The sequence below is a fragment of the Balaenoptera acutorostrata genome, chromosome 3 (assembly GCF_949987535.1).
Source record: "Balaenoptera acutorostrata chromosome 3, mBalAcu1.1, whole genome shotgun sequence".
Classification (NCBI taxonomy): domain Eukaryota; kingdom Metazoa; phylum Chordata; class Mammalia; order Artiodactyla; family Balaenopteridae; genus Balaenoptera; species Balaenoptera acutorostrata.
The window spans coordinates 177,370,777-177,389,433 of record NC_080066.1 but is presented as its reverse complement, the minus strand read 5'-3'; positions in this window follow the sequence as shown (position 1 = coordinate 177,389,433).

Below are 18,657 nucleotides of genomic sequence, written 5' to 3'. Positions count from 1 at the left end.
ACAACTAAATTTCAGACAACAAAGTAATCAGGTAGGGAGTTTTGGGGAAAAAGCAAATAATCTACGCAGATTGTCTTGCTTAGGACATGGTGGTACACATGATATTTGTGTCTTTCAGAAAAGAAATTAATACATATATTGAAATCTTTTGAGAGACATTAAAAAATAAAGAGAATATACAATTCCTACATTAGTTGGAGTAAAAAAAGAAAAAAGCATTAAAGAAACCTCAATCATCAAGTGGAAAGAGAGAAAGGGGAAAAATAAGAAAACAAAAAACATAGTAGAAAGTATAGAGAAGGCAGAAATAAGCACCAAATTTGAGTAATTCCAACATAAAAGAAGTTAAACTCACCTAAAACAGACCCACCAAAATATGACAAAATGCTGTTTGCAAGAGATCTTGCTAAACAAATAGTTTCAAAGATTGAAAATGAATGGCTAAAAAAAAAAAGAAAAAAATGATACAAGTGAACTTACTTACAAAACAGAAACAGACCCACAGACATAGAAAACAAACTTACAGTCACCAAAGGAGAAAGAGAAAGGGTGAGGGAGGGATAAATTAAGAGTTTGGAATTGACATATACACACTACTATATGTAAAATAGATAAATAACAAGGTCCTACTGTAAAGCACAGGGAACTATAGTCAGTGTTTTATAATTACCTATAAGGGAAAAGAATCTGAAAAAGAATATATATATAAACTGAATCCCTGTACTGTATACCTGAAGCTAACAAAACATTGTAAATCAACTATACTTCAATAAAATTAAAAAAAAAAAAGAATATGGATGGAAAGAGACATCCAGGCAAAACTCTCACCTAAAGAAAGTCGGTATGTCAATATTAATACCTGGAAAAAAAAGGACAAAGAAGATACTACCTGATGATAAAATGACTAATTTATAGGTTATGAACTAGTGGTACTCTTAAAAATGTAAAAACCATTTGGGATTTGCAGGCCTTACAGAAACAGTCCGGTGGTCTGGATTTGGCCACCTGCTCAAAGTTGCCACTGGTCTGCAGGGTCATAGAATCTTCATTCTCTAGAAAGAAAGAAAATTGGGAGAGAGCAAGGGTACCAGCAGAAAGGCAGGCGTGAGACATGCTCTGACCTCTGAGCACAGTCTGCACTTGGGTGTTTAGCTGGGAGGCTGTGATCTGACCTCAGCTCACAGAGAACATGGGTCCTGAATCACGATCCACAGAGACAAGCAAAGATCCTTGAAATTCTATTTTCTAAACCTCATGATAAAGATTCACCCAGCTGGAATTTTTAGACGCAAGTCTTCCTTGGCCATTTGTGAACACAAGAACTAACCCAAAGTATAAACCCAGAGGTGGTCAGACAATGGAGCTTGGGGGGAGAGAGATGCTGTGGGTGGTGGGTGGAGCCTGCCTTTGGAGTCCCAGCTCCACCCCATCTTGGTCCAGTGCCTGCAGACACCGTTATTTCCTCACTCCAAAGTGCATTGTCCTTCTTCTTGGTTATCTTTTTGCTGTTGATTTCTAACTGTAGTGTGACCATGATTTGCATGATACATATTTTGGAAGGAGAGAGGAGGATTAGAGTTAGAACATGATCAATTTTTATAATTTTCCATATGTACCAAATGTAAAAGATATACATTTTCTGTCTGTTGGGTATACACATTTTCTACCTCTATCAGTATATCTATAAGTTATACTACACCTATGTACTTACATGTGTGTGGTACATCAGCATTTCAATAGTGATATTCAACTCCACTATATCTTTTACTTGTGTTACATCTGTTTTATCATTTTTTTTTGCTTTAGGTGTGTCAGAGAAGCTCATTTGGGTTGGGGGTTTATCTATGTTTTTCTGGCAGTTCAATCAAATTTTTAGTCTTTGTAATTTGGTAGTTACATTATTAGGTACCAGGAGGAAAAAAAAAAAAAACACAACAACTTTCTTTCCTCCCAAGGTCCATTCCCCATGCCTTCCTTATTAGCAGAATCCCTACATTGTTGGAAGGAGCAATACCCCTAATTTAGAAGTGATACCCCCCCTCCAAAAGAAAACAAAAGGAGTTGGTGAGAATGTGGGGAAATTGGAATCCTTGAGCATTGCTGGTGGGAATGCAAATGACACAGCCACTGTAGAAAACAGAACGGCATTTACTCAGCAAGTTAAATGTAGAATTACCATAAAATGCAGCAATTTCACGTCTGGGTATGCACTCGAAAGAATTGAAGGAAAGTGCTTGAACAGATACTTGTACAACAGTGTTCATAGCAGCGTTATTCACAATAGCCAAATATGGAAACAACCCAAATGTCCATCAACAGAGGAATGGGTAAACAAAATGAAGTAACATTCTATCTATAGAATGAAATATTATTCAGCCTTAAAAATGGATGAAATTCTGATACATGATAAAGCATGAATGATCTTTAAGGACATGGTGCTGAGTAAAATAAGCCAGATGTAAAACGACAAATATATATGATTCCATTTACACGAGCCACCAAGAATAGGCAAATTCATAGAGACAGAGAATAGAATAGTGGTTTCCAGGGGCTGGTAGTGGGAGGACACGAGGAGGTTATTCTTGAATGGGGAGGATGTGTTTTGTTTGGGATGATGATAAATTTCTGGAGATGGATGGTGGTGATGGCTGCACAACAACATGAAAGCACTTAATGCCGCCGAATTGTATATTTAAAAATTATTAAGATGGTAAGTTTTATGGTATGTCTATTTTACCACAATAAAAATAATATAAAAACTCATATTTCCCAGCATCTTTGCAGAGAGGATGTAGGAAAAAGCAGCTGGATGAGGCTTCGAGGAAGAAACCACTCCCAGGCCCTGATTGCCCTTTCCTGCCTTCTCTCATTCTTTCTCTAGCTCTGGTCGCACTCCCCTGGAATGAGAGGCCATCACTCAGGACCCCCATGTGTTTCCCCTTTGCAGAGCATGTGGCAGAACGTCCAAGGTCCTCACTTGGCTCGGGCATCCTGGACCAGACCCTGACATGAAGGCCATATGGAGGGTTGACTCAGATCTGCCTTCCCTTTGTCAGAAATCCTTCATCGTGCCCTGATCTCATGATGTGATTTCACTGGAATGCAGCAGGAAGAGCAGCACGTTATAGAATTAATTGCATTCAGCTTTAAGGCCTGGGACTAATTGATACGCAGCCCTAAGTGCGTGGAAAGCGGGTATCGCAGGGCTGCTGTGCCGGGCATGGGCAAGAGTGATGCCGCCCGTGACCACTTCCACTTCTTCCCGACTTTCTCCCGGGCACTCCCTGACTTCAGCTCACCCCCCGCCACACTCCTGCTGTCCCCCCTTTTCACAGGTGAGGGATCTTCAACCCCAGGGGGTGGTGAATGGCCCCAGATGACACACCTCATAATGGACCAAGATGAGAGCCAAACGTGAATCTGTCAGCTTTGAGTTTCTTTTCTTTCTGAATTTGTTCCTCTCATTCAAAGAAAGTGTCTCCTACACTCTTCCTTACAATTCTGCTCTATTGTCCCCAAAGGACTGCTCAGGAGCATATTCATTATTAGGGGAAGAAAGATGAAAGGGTTGTGTTTTTTTCAGGGGGAACTTATACCTGCTCAAAGCTTCCCAACTGATGTAAGTTTTGGGCTGCGGGCTCTCCGCTTGCTCCTAAAATCAACCCTTTTCCTAATATCCAGCTCCATCCTCCATGGGAGGTTCCAGACGCTATGGAAGAGCAGGGAGCTTTTGTCTGCAATTTTTGGTGCCCCTCAAATTACAAAGCTCTGGGCCCCTTTCTTCTCTCCTTTTTCATTGCCTGGATGAATCTTAATTGTCACCTGAAATTCTCTAACCATCTTCATCAATTATGAAATATTCATTTATCAAAGAAAAACAGTTCTGTTCAAAGCACTGTGCTAGTCACAGGGAACCATGAATAACAAAGTCTTGGTTTGCCACCAATTCACAGTCTAGTAGAACGTGTAATATATAAACAGATAGTGATGATTAATGTTTATTAGAGGCTTACTTTTCCGTACATTGTCACTTAATCCTTTACACACTGTAACCTCATTTAATCCTCAAAACAAACAACTGTACAAGGAAGGTATTATTATCAGCCTATTTTAGGGATGTGAGGGTTTCAGATGAGAAGGGAGGAGGTAGAGACGGGGTTCCTCCTTTAACCAGGATGGCAAAGGCCACACTCTTACAGTAGGTGATGAGACCACTTGCATTAGGATGTGATACTCATTCGCTTAAAGGATAAAGGTGGGTAGTATCAACTCTGCTGCTGATGTTATAGGGCACAGTGCTTAGAGCAGGGTAGACACTAAACCAAAGTTTGAAGGACTAATCAGAGCTCACCAGGGAGAGGACAGAGGAAACAAAGACCCACCGTCCCAGTGCAGCTCAGCATGTTAGCACGAGTGCAAAGAGTTTAGCATTGATAATGCCTTTAGCAAATCTGGGGGGCAAGTGGGGTGCAGAGAGCAAGGACCTGGAGTTGAGGGTGGGAAGCGAGTGGGGCCAGGTCATGGGGGTCCTGCAAGCCTTGCTAAGGGGCTTGGACATCTTCCTGTGGGAGGCGGAAGATGCAGACATGTTTACAGCAGGAGCTGGTGTGATGGAGAACACATATGAAGCTGTTTCAGGGGGCTGGGCACATAGCAGGTATTCAATTCCTGCCTCTGGAACAAACCGATTTGCTCTGGAGGCATCTCTCAGTTTCCAGTTTAGATTGTTCATTAACACAAAGAACTAAACTGCAGTAAAAGCCAACAATATGTCTATTACATGCCCATGTCTGTTTTAGACCATTCACAGAATAATTATCAGGATGACTAACAATGGATGATTTATTATAAATATCAGCTTTGCTGCTTGTTAATTCAGAACCAAAATATTTGCCCATTTCCATCCCAAAGGGGAAAATCTAGTTAGTTTGTTCCCCATGTTATAACTATGAAATTAAATTAAATGAACTGAATGAAATGCATGGGGGTAAATAAACTATTTAATTTAATTCACACAATGAAGAATAATACTGACTACATCTATAGTTGGCTAAATAAACCAATTAACTATTTTCTCTTTAGACAGCACAAGCCAATAGTGCAGCCACGACAAAAGAAAAAGAAAAAGAATAAAAGAAAAAGAATGTGTCTTAATTAGATGTGATCCAAATGGATCTTGGGTCACCACCCTGGCTTCCGGCTCACTCACCACCTTGACTGAGCCTGACATTGGCTTCAGGTGTTTCTCCTTCTTGTCATCCAGTTTTTTTTTTTTGTTTGTTTGTTTTTTTAATCACAAATTGAGAGACTTAAGCCTATGGGGTCAAGTGAACCAGGGCTTAAATGCATAGGCAGGTTACACAACCTCAGTCTCCTCATCTCTAAAATGGGAACCATAGCAGTGACTATTTCCTGTGATGGGGCTGAGGATGAAATGAGGCAATGATGTAAAATCATAGCCCAGTGCCAGGTGCATAAGCACCGCATCCTTGTTGGTGCTTCCTGCTGGCTTGGGTTCTAACCTGCCTGAGACTATGGTGATGCCCTACTCTGAGAGTCAGGAGAACTAAATTCTTTCAACCACTCTTTCCTGAGCACCTACTGTTTGCCTGGCTTTTGACTCGAGGTGTTGGGGGCTGATAGGTATATGAATGAGACTCCCAGGGCTGCCCTACAGGATCCTATAGTCTAGCAGATGAGTCAAGGATAGGTCTACACACATCACAGAATTGGAATTTCACAAGAATGTGCTGAATGGGACTTCAGAGTTTAAGGAGACTCTGATTACTGTTCTGGCCTCTAGAAGTCACTGACAGCGGGGGTTCTCAGGAAGCTGGGATATAGTCTCTGACAACAGTTTCAAGCCTCTTTTTAACCCTATTTCTGCCTCTACCTGACTCCAATTCTTAGTGTAACTGAAGCTGATTCAGAGTAAGTTGGGGGGTCCTGAGTGCTGCTTCTGGTTGGCCCAGGGGTCAGCATCAGCAGAGAGGAGAGTGAGAGAGACAGTTTGCTACCAGCAGAGGAGTCCTGGACCAGTGTCAGGCACCCAGGCCAGTCCAGGAGTGGTAAAGAGCTTTTCCCTCCCAGGGCCTCAGTTTCCACATCTGTGAAGTGGGGGTGGGAAGAATTTCCCTCCAGTTCTGAGACTCTTTAGGGAGAAATTCTTTTTTTTTTTTTTACCATCTTTATTGGAGTATAATTGCTTTACAATGTTGTGCTAGTTTCTAACAAAGTGAATCAGCTATACGTATACATATATCCCCATATCCCTTCCCTCTTGCGTCTCCCCCCCACCCTCCCTATCCCACCGTTCTAGGTGGTCACAAAGACCAAGCTGATCTTAGGGAGAAATTCTTGAGCAACGAGTGCAGCTCTGTTCTCCAGGGAAAGGAAATTCATTATGCATTCTTTGGACACATACTTTGTGAGCGCCGGCAGTTGCGTGAACTGAAGTGGGTGCTGGGGTAGAGAGAGGTTTAGCCCAAGGAGCCCACAGTCCAGTGGTGACACAGACACACAACATCACTCGTGACAGTGTTGAGTAGTGACAAACTGTAGACTACTGGGTCAGGGCGTAACCATGAATACATGGTTACTCATGATGGAAATTGTACCCAACCCAGCCTGGGGGGAATCAGCAAAGACTTCCTGGAGGAGCTGAAGCCTCATATGAGTCAGGAAAGTCAAGAACAGATCAAGGAAGTGGAAAGTGTGAAGTCACCTGGTGCACAGTCTAAGCTGGGAGACACAAGTTCTTTGGCGTTGTTGGAATTGAAAGACACGAGGACATAGAGAGAGGCCCGGTGAAATCGAGAAGGACATTCTACGTCTTGCTAAGAAACTGGGACTGTGTCCTCTAGGTGCAGGGTGACTTTGAGGGTGAATAGAAATTGTAGTGATGTAAGAAAGGAATCAAGAAAACGTGAAGAGATAAAATCTTTAGGATGTTAGGAGTGCAGAAGAGGGAGCAGGGCCCCACTTTCTGTCTTGAGCCACTGTGGTGGAGGGTACCCAAACCACAGGGGAAGGAATCCCTGGAGGTGAGAGCTTCTGGTTTGGAGCTTCAGGTGTGAGGAACAGGGCAGTTTCCGGAAGAGAAGAGGCTAAGCTGTCGACCCAGAGTTCAGAGAGAGAGGTTTCAAGATGGGAGATTCAGATTTGTATGTTGCGATGGCCCAAAAATAGCGAGGAAGGAGAGGCACAGAGCCAATGGCATTTGGTGCTTCATCAGAAGATGAGCAAATCCTCCCTCCCTCTCCCCACCCTCTGCTGTCATCTGGCCACCCCCATGGGGCTCCAGTCCTCCCAGCCTTGAGAGGAAAGGGCAGTTCAGAGTCTGTTCCCCTCCCTCAGTTTAAATCTCCATCTTCAAACAGAGAAGAAAATCAATAACAGGTGAGGACACAGCATTTGACTGAAACCTGATAATCCCTCCCCATAATACCCTATGTATATGTTGTTCTTTCCCCAAGCTCCCTTAATTCCCTGTGGATGTTAATGACAGATCATCAAGTAATCTTCTCCAGAAGAGCCCATCCTCCAAATGCAAAAACACAACTTTTTTTGGTGGGTTCTGCTAAGGGCCCTGGGGTCCCCAGGGGCTTCCTCTGCCTTCTCCGAGGGAAGATGAGGAATTGTAAAAGTCTGGGGCCATCCCAGGAAGGCAGCAAATGGCATTTTGAACGTCCGTACCTGACACCCCTCCCCCCAAATAAATTTGCTAAGTTATTTTGTGTTTTTTGTTTCTTTGCTTTTGTTTTAAATCAGGGGACTTCTGATTCTTCCGCAGAAGCATTAACTAGCTCTGAATGACGCCCTGAGGTAGAGCTTAAATCCAGCTGTCGGGACCTCATCTCTCCCACTCCTCTTCACCTCCAATTCTGATCCGTCTTTTTAGCCTTATGTCTTGATCCGCCTTGTGAGAGGAGACTGCTGGCTTGGCCCAGTGAACTGGGAGGCTGGGGAGGACTGGACAAGTTGACTCTTCACCCCTCCATGTCCTCCCTGAGCTTCACACAAATTCTCACACGTGACAGGTGCTCCAGCAAGGTTTTCTGGGACAACGCTTGTTTCCCCAGAACAAATCTCCTTGTCTTTGCCTCTTCGGTGACCCCAGCCTCCAAGCCCGTCCCCCATCTCTGCATTTCAAACATCTAGCTCCAGAGTACCATTCTCTGGAAGCCTTTCCCAGTGTCTCCCAGCAGTGGACCATCTGTGTGTCCCTCTGCAATAGACACCCGCTCTGCCCCCCGCTAAGTGTTTCTGAGTGTATTCCTCCTGTTTCTAAACCAAGCCCTCCCATGCCCAGGACCCAGATGAGGACTCTCGGGTCCTTGTGTGTCTCTTGGGGACTCCTAGAAACATCTTTTCAGCCATTAGCTCCGCCCATGCTCTGGGCCTTGCAAACGCACAGTCTTCTAGCACAGAGTTGTCGCAGGGACCTCAAAGGGTCATGCAGGCTTATGACGGGGGTAAAGCCTATCTCAGGACCTTGTCAACATGATCCCCTTCTTCAATCCCACACAGGGTCACATCTTCACGTCATGGTACCTCTGGCATTTTGCAGCCAGCATTTACCTTGGTACAGCATCTTGGTGGAAACTGACAACTTACTGTTTCCATGCTAAGGTATTGGTCCCCTACTTGTCTGTAAAGGAACCTTCTCTCCAGTCTGACCTACTGCCCGGTGGCTTATAGGAAGTACATGATCAGTGCCCATTGGATGGTTTTGGCTACCGCATCAGTCTGTCTGTAGTATGACGTGGTGTTGGTGGCAAGGTGAAATGGAATAACAGAGTTTGAATATTATCTTTGCTTAATAGCTTAGTGACCTTGGACATGGTGTGGGCACCGCACACCATGCTAGGACTGGCCTAGGCAAGGAGGAATGGCTCAGAAGCTAGAGACCCTGCTAATGATTCAGGCAATCACCATCTCATATGTTGTGTTGCCTGCACTCAAGACTCAGCTATGTGCCAGGCCCCTGCTATAGGCTCTGGGATACAATCACGGGTTAACTATTTTCTTCACCACAAATGAGCTAAGTCTGTTGGGAGAAACATACATGTAGGCAGGTCAAATCTAACCCAGTGAACATTGCCCAAGTGGATTAGCCCACCTTGGGTGGAAGAAGACAGGGCCAGTGATTTTTCCAATCTGTCAGTTGAAGTTGCCTCTTTTATTTGACTTCTGCAAACACACCAAGAAGATGAGAGAGTGAGGCAGTGAAAGGGCTGTGACTTTGGCCTTCACTACCTACATGACCATGGATATGTTATCCCACTTCTTTGAGCCTATGGTTCCTTCTGTGAAATGGGGAACAACCTGCCAGTGTGTTCAGAAGCTTGCTGGACGTTCTGTATGTATGAAGCACTGGACCATGAGAGCCTGTCCTCCCTGAATGCTAGTTGTGACCCCAGTTAGTCCCATCCACACCTAAGGGGTCAACTTGCAGAGTGACAAGAGGCAGGCATCCTGCACCAGAGACATTGGCTGCCACCTGTGTGTTCTTACTGCTGTGGGACCAGAGATGTTGGAGAGGTCTTTGTCCCACTGCTTTTCTAACTTTCGCTCTTTCCTCTAACATGACCTCCATAGAAGCTGACCTCATTACCTCTGAGAAGCTCCACTTAGAGTCTCACTAAATCGCCACTGGGTCCTGTGAATCTTCCTACTCAAGAGAACAAAACAAGAGAGAGTGGCAGTGTGGATGGAAATCTTCTGCTGGTCCCAGATGGTGCACTGACTGCTTTTTCAGGGAATGGGTGCCTCTCGGCAGAGCTGCAGATACAGGAGCCTGTCTGGTCGGGAAGCTGGATGCCGGCCAGCTGCTCCAGGACTCAGTGCCTGGGACCATGCAGGGCACAGCTCTGTAGATCTGCCCCTGTGTCCTTGGGTCCTGCAGGAGGCAGGGACCCACCCTCGATTGCCCACCCAGTGTAACACGCCACCTGAGCTTGGGTCACCTCTCTCCTGGGTCTGACCAAGGAGTGTTCTCCCTTACCTTGAATATTCCAGAGAGAAGGAAGTCACCCAGCCAGAACAAGCATCCACAGACACAGAAATGTTAAAATGATCTTTTTTACTTTGTAACAACACTTTTATTCTTGTAACTTCCACAAATTCATCTCATGTCGAAGACACATATTTGAAATTTGGACTCTGGAATTTGACAACCCAATCATTTCTCCATTTGATGAGCAACTTAAAGACAGTGGCCTGCCTTGTCTGTATTTACAACACCAGCTGGCAGAAGAGAGTGGCCAATGGATGCATAGTCAAAGCTCTTAACAAAGTCTGTTACAAATATGATTGAATGAATGAATGAATGAATGGATGGATGGATGAATTGTGGGTTGACTCCATCTTCCCAACTTCTTGCTCTGTGATCTTGTGCAAGTCACATAACCTCTCTGAGCTTCAGTTTCCTTATCCGAAAAGCAGGAATACTGCCGTTCTCATAATTACACTCTTTCATCTGTCCCTCCATTCATTCAATTATCAGTACTCATTTCTCTGTGGCAGGCTGTGTGCTGGTTGCAGGGAATTCAATGGGAAGGAGGGAAGAGAATGCAAGGCAGGGCCCCATGAAGCACGCCATGTCGTGGGGACACTACCAGTGCACCCCCATGGGCCTAGGAGAGCAAAAGGGGGCTCAGAGATGTGGGCACAGCCCTCAGCACAGCATCGTTGCTCACGAGTGCCCAGGCCTCCAGTTCCTTTCCCTCACTCACCCCCACAGGCCACCTCATCGGATTTCTGGAGTCAGTGATCAGACGGATCCATTCCAGACCCCTACATATCTGTATCCGGGATAAGAACTATTTTCAATGAGCATTTGGTATGTGCCGGCAAAAGCTGCCTGGGGCTTTGCATGGGTCATGGCCCACAGTTTTTCCAGGACAAGCACGGGCAAAGGCCTCTCTGATGACGTCTTCCCCTCTGATCTCTCTCCATCACATCACCCTGTTTTCTTGTCTTGATTTCCTTCTATTTGACATTATTAAAGAAAAATGCCTTGTCTTCCTCCCTCTTGCATCATCCATCCATCCACTTACTTTCCTAACTACGCTTAAAGTTCCTGCTTCCTCCCTCAGAAGTAGTGCAGAGCAGACTCCGTGTCTGTCTTGCTCTCCATGCATCAGTGCTTCCCTCAAGGCCTGCCCCTTAGAAGGTCTCCAATAAATATTTATTGAATATACAAAGAACCCTCAGTACTTAGGAAAGTTAATCTTGGGCTGTGCTACTTACTCCCTTCACCCAGTTCTCCTAAATTGACATATCCCCTCCAGGAAGAATCCTCACCTCCACTTGCTGCCCCAGGCAGAATTCAGCAGACTTTGCACCACGCCATCCTTGCATTCTGTGTACATCTTTATTTCAGCGCTTAATGCGCCATGTTGTGACAGCTTGCATGCATGTCTCTCTCCTTCATCCCATCACCAGAGCACGGTCAGGGCTTGGTTATATTCACTTATCCATCCTCCATGCTTAACAGATCTTAGTGTATGGTACGTAATTAATAAGGGTGTGTTGAACAAATGAATGAGTGAGCAGCCTGGTTGGAATTCAACTTTGGACAAAATCAGAAAATATCTGAAAAGGCTCACAGGCAGGTTGAAGTCCAGGCTTATTTGGGTTGGGGGGGGGGGGGAATTTCCAGACCTAAGTCCACCTGGCATCTTGCAAGGATAACAAAGAGACATTCCCTATTACTTGGTTTTCTAAAGATCCAAGGCATAGCTACTGAACGTGGTTCTCAAGAAGTCCTTGATAAACATCAGTCCAGTCATTTTGGCTTTTGAACCGTCAGTACTTTAGGCCAATACCCTCCATTTCCGTTCATCCTTCATCAAAAATTGATTAAAATTTATTGGGCGAGTCTCATATGCCTGCAACAGGTGCATTATAAAATTAAAATGTATTATTCTGTCCACCACTCTGCATGATGGATAGTTTATCACCATTTTCCAGGGTTAAAAAAAAGCCCAAAGAACATAAATAATTTGACCAAAATCATAGGTTCATACCTAGTGAATCTGTCCTGTTGTTGATCTGACTCTAAAGCTCTGTTCTTTTTATTTCACTAAAAAGGCACAGAATCATAGGGAAGTAGGAAACCTTAGATGTCACCTGGTTCCCACTTTCCACCCAATGCAAGGATCTCTTAACATTTTTCCCAGAAGCGGCTTTTATTTATGCTGTTATCATCTTCGTGTCTTCCTTATCACCACTTTTTCATCGCCATCCATCATTGGCATGCTCACCATTTTGTGTAGCTACAAAGTCTCACAGCTTGTAAGTCAGAGCTAAGACATGAACCCAGAACTGCTCTGACTGCTGTGATGCTTTTCCTTGTAATTCTTAGATTGGGAAACCCTTTCCTCATGAGATAATACATCTTCCTTTTTTTTTTTTTTTTTTTTTTTTTGGTCAACTGTAATGGACAGAAAGGTCTTTAATTAGTATACAAAGGGACCAAACACTTGAACGGCCCTAGTTTCATGCTGTGGATAAAATTTTAATTCCTCGTGTATATCACAAACTTCTCTTTAGATATTTGGCAACAATGCTCAGTAGTACCTATTTTTTTATTTTGTGATTATTTTAACCCCTGTTTCCTGAGCCATACCCAGATTCGTCTCCTCCCTGTGAAAATGCGCTGATACAAAGTACAACCTCTCCTCCGAGATGGGGTCTGATCTGGCAGCCCTTCTAGACAAGGACATAGTGGAAATTGGTTTGTGATGGTACGTCCAAGAAGTGTTTGCAATGGTGAGGTGGAGAAATTCTTGATGGGTAAAGTTTGGAGGGTGAAAGTGTGGACGGTCACACCGGGCAATATGGACCCATGGCCAAAGATGGGTAGACAGGCAGTACCTGGGGCACAACCCTCTTCATAAAATGTGAATATTTCTGAGTTAGGATGAAGTAGTGTGGTGGAGTGAACGGTCATCCTACTTTCAGATTGCTTGGATCTAGTCTCAGCTCTGCCATGAACTTGCTGTGTGACTTTGGGTAATCCATTTTCCTTCTCTGATCTTCAGATAGACCATCTTAAAAACAAGAGTTTGATGTAATGATCTTCATGTTTGAAACTTCTATGAATCAAAGGATTTAGAGTGAAGGAATAAAGCTACTGGATTTAAGACCCACCAAACATCGATTCTGCTTTGAGAAAGATGAGGGCCAGCCATTCAAATGAGCCATTCTCCCCATACACATGGAAAATAAAAAGAAGACCACGCAGTGACTCTGCCTCAGTGTTTCAAACTTAATTAGAAATATGAGTTTCATGTAAAGAAATGGGCATAAACTCTTGAAGCGTTAGACCTGAAATGCAACTAGAGAGTATAATTGAACTTACTTATGACATGGTAGAGTGTCATTTTGATACCAGTGAGTTTCAAAGGAAATTTCATTGAGTTAGTAAGAATGGTAGGCAATGAACTTGCTGTTCAGAACAGTGACCCTCCGCCCAGGTATCGTGTTCTCAGTCTCTTTCACATTGAGAAGCAAGGCTGAGGTCAGCATGAGCTCACGCCCACCACACCAGAGCTAAACTTTCACCAGACCCTGGCTCATATTTTAAGACAGATTATTAACATGTGGGGTTCATAGTAAAGTAATGTTTGTTATATGAACTTAACACCGAAACGAAAATGATCACAGATAACTTATCAGCTATTCTTTAAAGAAATTACAGATCACATTTTATTATTTACATAATGACCTGATTATGTTTAGTTTCAAACTGAATGAAACATGAAGCCCTCTGGAACGGAGATGATATATTAGGCATCCAGATCTACATCTTGCTTACACCATCTTTGATACTTTGCAGAATAAATTGAGGTGTACATAAAACCATATAATACATTTAACATTTTTTTCTCTTTGTCACAATATCAAACAAAAATGGCTAGACAGATTTCTGCACTCTGGGTTTGGATGGTTGAATGTTAAACTTGTGCCTAGGGTGTAGGTAACATTCATTTCGGGGGCCTTGATGGCTTTTCCACAAGAAAGGCAGGCAGCCCTCTCTGACCTTGAGATTTGATGAGAGGTACATGTGATGGCTTATCAGGAAAGGTAGACTATAGTATGAATATGCTGTGGACAAAGAGGATGAGAAGTGATTCCAAGGGTGAGCTCCACATTGTAAGTCACAAGGGCAAAACTTTACGTCATTCAAGTCTTGCTTTGCAATAAGATCTAACCTGCTTATTATGAGGCAACAATATGTTCAAGAAGAGTAGCATCAGAGATCAACATACTCAATGACTGTCAGTAATTCTAAGCAATACAAAGAGGTGAGTGGTGTGTGAATTCATACATATGTAATATATTTACATACATGAAACATGTATGTAGTGATACTTATGTGTATTAGACACACCTACAGGTTTGTTTATACCTGCTATGTGGTAATAACTATAATACCAATTTCTTTCAAGGTGACTTAGCAGCCCCATTTTTTTTAAGAAAAAACACAAAGTTAACACAAATGTCAAGTATATTTTACTCTTTATTGATACAGTAGCACAAAACATAAGAAGCTAATTATAACAAAAACTATTACAAAGCCTGATTTACTAACTAAAATGAGCCATGAAGGAAAACCAACCAGCTAAAGCCCTCCACACTCCCACCAGCTGGGAAGTAGCCTGGAGTCAGACCACTCTGGTTCAAGGTCGGGCTGTGTGACCTTGGACAAGTCCTTGCCCCTCTCTGGTTCTGGATCCCTTTACTCTGAAATGAGACACAAGCTCACACTCTGGCAGCACCGTGCTGAGGATCATGGGTGACTGGGAGTGTGGGGCAGTGTGACACAGTGGCTGGGAGCTCAGACTGACCGAGTCTCTGCCACATCTTGATCGAGTGACTCTGAGTTCTTGGGGCCTCAGTTTCCTCATCTGTAAAGCAGGGACGTTGGGAGCCATCCTCATGGGTCCCGGGAAGCTTCCTGGTTTCATTTAGGTGAGGGACTTTGCACAGCGCCAGACACAGGATGATGATTCATGAGTCATGCAGAACTGGGAGTCCTGTGCCCTCATCAGCTTCCTGGGGATCATAGGAGCCTTCAGATCCTTTCTCGGGCTTGGAGAAAGAGGGCAGAATAAGGACAGAGAGAGGGCACTTGCTCGTTCCCTCCCAGCCCCTTAACGAAGCTCTTGGAGCCGCACAGGCTCTGTGAAGGTCCCCGCTATCTTTCTCTGCAGTGTCTCCTGCCTTCTCGCCTTGACAGGTGGACACCATTATCTCTATCCGGACAGTTAAATTACTGAAGGAAAAAAATTTCACCCTGAAGCCATCAATGTTACTTTTAATCCTTCTCCTCAGGGTGAAGCTTTCTTCAGAAGTCACTTTTAAAAAATAAAGAAAAAAAATTTTTTTTGAACTTTTAAATGGAGGTTTTACGCAAAGGACCATGTTCCCTATTTGAATGATTTCTTTTGAGCCTGGATAGCATTTGTGTTGCCCACCATCCAATAAAACATTCATCACAGAAATACTGAGCTTTCAAGACTGCCTTCAAATCTCCAATGTGTCTATGTCAAGCACTTAGGGGAATGGATATATTATAAATCTGGAGGGGAAGGCAGCTGCGAAGTTCACTGCTTTCCCGATCCACTCTGCGAAGACAGAGGGTGAGGAGCTCATTCTTACCCTGAGTTGTGTGCTCCTTGGAGCGGGGAGGAGGCACACAAAGGGAGACAGGAGCTTGCACCCTGATTTTCATCCTGACACGGTCCTCCCGAGTACCACGCTCCCCTCTGTGAGTTGGTGTCTCCTAGCCTTGGATAAAGTACTGTTGTGCTGTCTGATGTTTGGAGGACATTGGGCACTTTGTTTCACCCCCATGAGACTCACTGTCATCACAGGTCAGTGTGACGATTGAATGACCTAAGGATATTGTGGTCTTCACATAAGTTCACCTTATCTGAGAACTCACTGTGTTCTAGACACTACGCTGACTGCTTTATACACATAATCCCTTTCAATCCAAGTTTCATTCTACCTGGTGGGCATTATAACCCTTCCCATCTTGATGCAAACATTAGATTTGTTCAAGATCATCTAGCTTATAAATGTTGACTCCAGTTACCCACACTCCTTATCATAATTAGGCTTTGCCTCTCTCTATGTGAGGTCCGGAGATAGACGCCTTGTGCCTGGCATGTAGGAGATGCTCAACAAATGCCATCTTCTTGCCTTCCTTTGGCCATTTGTGGTTAATATCTGCCTGAGGGTTTTTCTTCCTGGTAGGAAGCCCATAGGTGTGGGAAGCCAAAGATGCTTGGTAGTTAATGCCCTTGGAAACAACCCTCAACCAGCAGCGGATGGCAAGAGGGTGGATCAACACCCCAGCTCCCTAGCCCCTGGTTTGTGTGCGGGTGGATTCCAGGCATGTTGTACATTGTCTCCTGGAGTCTCAGGTGGGAGAAAGCCCCACTGCTCTCTGAGGTGGCCTTGCCTGGGTGGCGTACCCCTTTGTGGCTGTCTTCCCTTCACTGTCTCATGTCCACCTCCCCTACCCGTGCTTCCTGCAGTCCCAAATAAACTCCCTGTTTGCTAATCCTTGTGTCAAGTTCTGCCTCTGCAGGAACCCGAACCAGACCCGAGATTCCACGGCAAGTGCTCCTTGTGACAGGTGGCATGATGTAAGTTGGGAGTGCTCCAGGTCTTGGCTTAGACTCGTGCTAGCTGAGATTCTGGGCAAGTTCCATATCTACCTGGAGCCTCCGTTTACCCCTGGGGATGAGAATCCTTGCAGGAGTATCTCTGGATTTGGACCAAATTCACAGACAGCACCTGACGCGGGGTGGGCAGTCAGTGCACAATAGCTGTGGTGATGTTCTTTGGAAGGCTCTGGAGCCCAGGCTCCTGGCTCACCTGCTACTCTGGCAAATCATAGACCTGTGACGCACGGGGTTCACAGCAGTAGAGTGAACTGCTGATAACACCCCTCAGCAGGGCAGCCTGAGCTTTTGTGTGGCCTGAGCCAGGTGCCTCTGTTGAATTAGGCTGGTCTTACATCCTACTCTATATAAAATAGATAACCAACAAGGACCTACTGTATAGCACAAAGGTAATTTCTGAAACAGGGTCTGATGCAGTGAGAAGGGTGAGTTTTCTCAGCATCGGAAGCCAGGCCGGCTGAACCCTGTTCCAGGATTTCAGTGTTTTGTCCAAAATTTTATTCTGAGAAGCAGCAGCAAGAGGAGACACTTTGCATTATCTTAATATTATGAAAATTGCATTGGGAGAGACTCAGTGGGTATCCAGGTAATTATAGAATTAGTATTAGTATTATTAGTATTATTTTGAGTAAAGGCATGGTCTATGCCAGCTGCATCCAGGAAAATTAAACTCTCAGGACGTCTCTGTGTTTCTGGACTGAGAGGTGTGGCTGGGAACAGGAATTTAAATGGTCCCTATCACGGCTGTGTGTGGAACCCAAAGGGAGTATGTACCGAATGTTAAATATCGGGGTTTAAAGAGCTACACAGCATAGGCCTGTCACCTCAGAAGGAAGGGCTGTTTTCCCGCAACACTATTAGCTGCATATGTTCTGGAGACGTACTGTTAGCTGCATAAGTGCTGGGAGCTGTGGGTTTGGGAAAACACACTGGGAAGGAAACCAGCGTTGGTAGGTAGGTTCTCTGGGCTCCTGGCAGTTGACCTGAGTGATACATTGGGTATTCAATTCTCACAATAGCCTATGAGGCTCTCCTTTCAGTTAAATAATGATGTAGCTGGGCTTTCTGGCTTGGTTCTGCCTGGTTTCCAAGCCTTTTCCTCCCCAAGTGAGCAAACTTTAAAAATCTAAGTTAAATCTGGTCATGACTTGCCTATAACTCTCCCACCTTGGAGAAGCCAAAGTCATCACCTCGGTGGTTTCCCAGGTCCTAATGTTGCAGTCCCCCTGCTTCTTCTCTGATAAAAACCCAAACCCTTCACCCCATGCCCTGTCCCTAGTGCTGTCTGCTCCTGGTCCCCATCCCCTGGCTCTTCAGGTACGCCCAGCACAGTCCTGCCTCTGGGCCTTTGCTCTTGCCGCTGCCCTGCCTAGAGTGCCCAGCCGCACTGCCTGGGGCTCACAATGCCACTTATCTCCGTGGTCCCCCATGTGAACTCCTCAGAGAGGCCTGCCAAGCTGGGCTTATCCAAAGCAGAAGCTCCCGAACCTCTCTATGCCCTACAACTGCTTTAGTGGTCATATAACTGCCTGTCTTTGTTATATGACGATTGATCTGGGTTTGCTGATGCCCTGGGCCCCTCGCACACTCTAGCTCTCTGTGAAAGCATTGACTCTTTTCATCTCGCCCACCAAAGAGCCCCACACCTAGAACAGTGCCTGCACCCAGCGGGCCTTCAGAAATGCCGGGTGGGGCTTCCCTGGTGGCGCAATGGTTGAGAATCTGCCTGCTAATGCACGGGACACGGGTTCGAGCCCTGGTCTGGGAAGATCCCACATGCCACGGAGCAGCTAGGCCCGTGGGCCACAACTGCTGAGCCTGCGCATCTGGAGCCTGTGCTCCGCAACAAGAGAGGCCGCGATAGTGAGAGGCCCGCGCACCGCGATGAAGAGTGGCCCCCGCTTGCCGCAACTAGAGAAAGCCCTCACACGGAAATGAAGACCCAACACAG